Genomic DNA, 4,476 nt, shown 5'->3' on the forward strand with positions numbered 1-4,476 from the left:
ATTTCTATCTATCTATCTATCTATCTATCTATCTATCGTCTGTCTGTCGAATGTCACTAATTATCCATGACTGAAACATTGCATTTACTATAGATAATCTTCTGAGGTGCAATATAATCTAAGATGTTAGAGCATAGTAAGAAAGTCTAAAGAGGTTTGTCAGTCTCCAGATACATTTCAGAAAAAAACATCATGTAAATATGTAGTGAAGATGTGAGGCCAATGTGCTCGGGTTGGTAGAGTACTGGGTAATGCTGGAAGGGATATTGTAAATATCTGTCTGTGATCAGAAAATGAGATATCACGTATGTCAGCCACAGGCAAACCATGTGTCAATTTTAAATCAAATGTATGACCATGACAGTGAAAAAAAAAACTGAAAACATTAAATAAATGTTGAACATTTTACTCTCCATGTGAGAAGTGGATTCCTAGATTAATAGGATCACAAGTCATTTTAATGCATTAGTTTTATCACAGAGGTGTCATCCAAATTTTATTTATTTTTATTTACTTATTTATTTTTTTTGTGGGTTATATGTTATTCTCAACCTGAAAAATCACAGCAAAACAAAAGGACAGACAAATTAGATTTTTATTTGGAATGCACCAATACCATTATTATGGCTGTGTGGCTGCAGAGATGTACAGATAGAAATGCTTATTCATTAATGCATTTAATCAGCCTCCGGCCAACAAATAAACTTTGAAACTTTTTTTTTTCTGGGATATGCTCCAACATCTCAGCAGTCCTACACAGGACAAGCGGTTTGAAAAAAGAAATGGATGGGTTAATGTTCCACAGTGGATGAAGGAGTATTTGTATTCCTGAGGCTGCTCTGTATACCACTTCTGGCATGCCAACAGCACCCAAAAGAAGGAGTATAAGAGAAGTGTTAATGGGAATTCAAATATCCACATTATAAAAGTGACTTCCAAGGGTTAAGTAAACGGCAGCATAATTCATTGTAATTCATTTTGGGGCAGGTGAATTGACAGTTCATGACATATACATAACTTCACTTTGCAGGTTCCTCAAAGAATGCTGATGTCCCTCTGATAGAATGTATATTACTAATATGGCTATTTTTTGACCTGGTGCAGACTGACTGTGTCCTCTGACAAAATGCATTAAACATCTACAATACATGATTATGTTTCTGTTGCACATGGACATGTTCTATGAATATATAATAAATACTGATTCTGCACATGCTAAGGGCAGATTATGTATTGTTCACTGAATTAAAGCAAACAAAGAAAGTGTAATATGCGCACATCCAAAAACTTTAGGCAGGTGCTTGATCACATGGAGCACTTCACTGTAATTAAACAAAAATCGGCACACTGCCACTACTGCTCTCAGTAACAACGTTTTCGTTTTTGAGAGCAGTAGTGGCAGTGTGCCGATTTTTGTTTATTGACACTGAATTAAAGCACACAGGAGATAACGGCATGGTACTAAATTACATGGTATTATTTGCAATGGCACAATTAATAACATCAGCATAGAAAAGTGTTAAAAGTGCAAACCTCTTTCCCCAAATAGGCTGTCCACTATAGAATTCAACAGTTTGTCAATCTTTTCAAAGTGGTTCTGAAAAACAAGAAAAGAGCAGAAAAACAAAAGTGAGGTTTTCACTTGAAGATGTATGGAGAATGCATGCTTGTGTCTGCTCAGGTCTTAGTGACCTTCCATTCCACACTGATTTATGTGCCTGACATAGTAACACATACGCAATCAAATTACAAAGTATGCTTGCTTCAAGAAAAATTATACCATGTGAATGCAGACAGATCAATAAACATTACACAACCACAAGTCACCTGCTCAGAGAATAGTATGATGTACAATGGCACTAGATTTTACATACATGAGTTATTTATGTAGCCTATGCAGATTTGAAAAGTCAGGTGAACAAATAAAATATTGTAAATTTGATAATGGAAAGCTTGTTTTGTTAAGTCAAATTCTTTAACCCAAACGCCTAAGCACAAGTTTTTTTCCTCCAATAAAAAAATATGGTTTTGAATGCATCCTCTAATATGGCTTGTATTTCTCTTTAATCAGCAGAAAGAGATGAAAAGCAGAAAGAGCTGAAATGAAATGCAAACTCTCTCTGTACAACAACAACAGTGTCCTCTCTCGTTTTACAGGTCATTGCTTCTCTCTCTGTTTGGATCTGGAGGTCACTCAAATAGTAAATTAATTGAGAAAAACCATGATGATTAAAACACCTTGATGATTTGCCATCTAACTTGCAAAACCCTGTAATTTTTAATGACTGAATGCAACAAGAAACATAGAGAAAAAAATCAGATGGGTGAGCTGGAAATAAACAATACATGCATAAGCATTTTGAAATACAAGTCAGTCAGGATAAGTTGGGTTATATCTATATGAACATTGAAGACATAGGTTAGTGAATTCAAACAGGATATTTATTGAACAAATTGGACTGGAATGAGCAGTTGAATAGAAAACTGTTAAAAGTAATAGGGATGAGGATGACTTGGTTGATGATGATTTCTTATTGCAGGGTGTTGGTGAACTGGACTGTGCAGGGAACATGAGAATGGGGAGCACACACCACTAGCTGCGGAGGAAAGAATAGAGGTATGGTCACACTTACTAATGGTGATGGGTTGCAGGAGGTAATGCTAGAGAGCACAAAAGATACAGAGAGCCACACCTTCTGCCCGGACTGATAGGTGGGTATACTGCTTGTCCAGGCATCGGCATAGCTCTTGTGGTGGCGCACTGCCCACTGAAGATGGTGGTGTGCACAGTGCCAGAACCTCTCTCAAAAAATCCACCATTGGACCTTGGACAGCTCACCAGACCACAGGAACAGTGGAGGTTGGAACCCAAGGAATTGGAATGAAGTGAAACCTGTAGTCGGTTGTTAGAAGGTGTTCTTGGCATATTTGGCCCAAGCGAGGAATTGTTCCCAGAGTTCTGGTAGCCGTGACAGAGGGTTCTTATGAAAAACCTGATATCTGGGATTTTGTGTTCTGTTTGCCCATTGCTTTGAGGGTGGTAGCCAGAAGTCAGACTCATGGTCATGCCAAGAAGGGAGAAGAATGTCTTTCAGACCTGGGAAATAAACTGAGGTCTGCAGTTCAACACAATATCCTGTATATGGAATCTAAAGTTTTGGAAGACATAGTTAAACATAAGCTAAGTGGTTTTTAGTGCAGTATGAAGACCTTTGAGGGGAATCTGTCCACAATGACTGTCCATGAGCCATCTGAGGTAGGCAGGTCGGTGATGAAGTCCACTCCTAGGTGTGACCATGGTCGGCGAGGAATGGGCAGTGGAAGCAATTTGCCAGCTGGTAGATGGTGAGGAACCTTGGACATGGTGCAGACTTGACATCCTTGGATGAACTTTCTGTGTCCCTTATCATTTGCGGCCACAAGAAACTATTTTGTTGGAGCAAGAGAGTCTGATCAGTCCCTGGGCCAATTCCCACAAAGGAGTGAACTGAAAAAATAAAAGAGGTCCGTTGTGACTGGAGCCGGTTGAGTGGGCTCAGTGGTAGTAGCCTTGGCGATCCTATCATCCAGGGACCACTGGATAGGACTGACAATGACCTTGGGAGGCAGAATGGGTTCACAATAGGGCATCAGCTTTGGTGTTTTTGGTTCCCTTTCAGTCAGTCACGTTCGACGTTACGTCAGTCGTGACTGACGAATTGGGATCTCGCCCGAGAGCCCAATCACCTTCGAGTGTTAACTAAACAAGCCAATGACAGTTGGCGTGCGTGTTTCGCCACGCGCACCCCGCCCCGCAGCGCGGGTATAAAAGGAGAGCGCGTGCAAACACACATCAGCTTTTCGCTTCGGAGCCGAGCCTTCTACTAGGACGAATCTCCACGAGTGTCTGCAAAGAAACAGCCTGGCGTTGGTGTTACGGCGCGTCAGCGGGGTTTGCCATTCAGTGATGCTCATCTTCGGCGTGCTGCAGCTTCCATTCTGCAGTCTCGCCGCGACCTCCCCTGGGCGCTTCAGCGCTCTCTCTAAAAGAGTGAGTTTTCTTCTAAAAGAGCAATTTCTAAAAGAGCTTCACGAGCGACGGGCGTCATTTTAAAGATGGCTTCCCGCTCGTGCGTTTCTGGAGGTGGTCGTTTCCTGGCTTCATCTGACGGTCACGATCGCTGTGTCTACCCAGCCAGTGGTACCCAAAACCTCAAAAAAAGAGCAGTTTACTTTTTCTCTGGGTCCCAAGAGGGCGAGGATTGCGGTGCACGAGACCCAGTCTCCACACGGCCATCCACCTCTCCCTTCGCCAGTGGGCAGCAGGGTCCGGTTCAAGGATGCTATGCCTCCTCACGAGCCCCCTGCCCAGCTGTGGAGCCAGGTAAGTGGCACACCGCACACTCAGACCCCACCCTGGGACGCACTGCCTCCCGGGTTGGGTCCCTGTGTTCCACTTCGCTGCCCCACTGCGGGTACGTCGGTGGTTCCCCTAGT

At 42.4% G+C, this 4,476-nt stretch overlaps 1 long non-coding RNA gene across 1 annotated transcript in view; it reads right to left on the bottom strand.

Moving 5' to 3' along the window:
* Positions 1 to 20: 20 nt before the first annotated feature.
* The window catches only part of LOC107702492 (uncharacterized), a 19,587-nt gene continuing 15,131 nt past the window's right edge, over positions 21 to 4,476 (bottom strand). The window contains exons 2-3 of the long non-coding RNA XR_001635769.1: positions 1,534 to 1,597; positions 21 to 852 (exon numbers count right to left, since the gene is read on the bottom strand). This is a non-coding gene — a long non-coding RNA (uncharacterized LOC107702492). The remainder of the gene's footprint in view (positions 853 to 1,533; positions 1,598 to 4,476) is intronic.

The sequence above is a fragment of the Sinocyclocheilus anshuiensis genome, unplaced genomic scaffold (genome assembly GCF_001515605.1).
Source record: "Sinocyclocheilus anshuiensis isolate Anshui unplaced genomic scaffold, SAMN03320099.WGS_v1.1 scaffold855, whole genome shotgun sequence".
Taxonomy (NCBI): Eukaryota; Metazoa; Chordata; class Actinopteri; order Cypriniformes; family Cyprinidae; genus Sinocyclocheilus; species Sinocyclocheilus anshuiensis.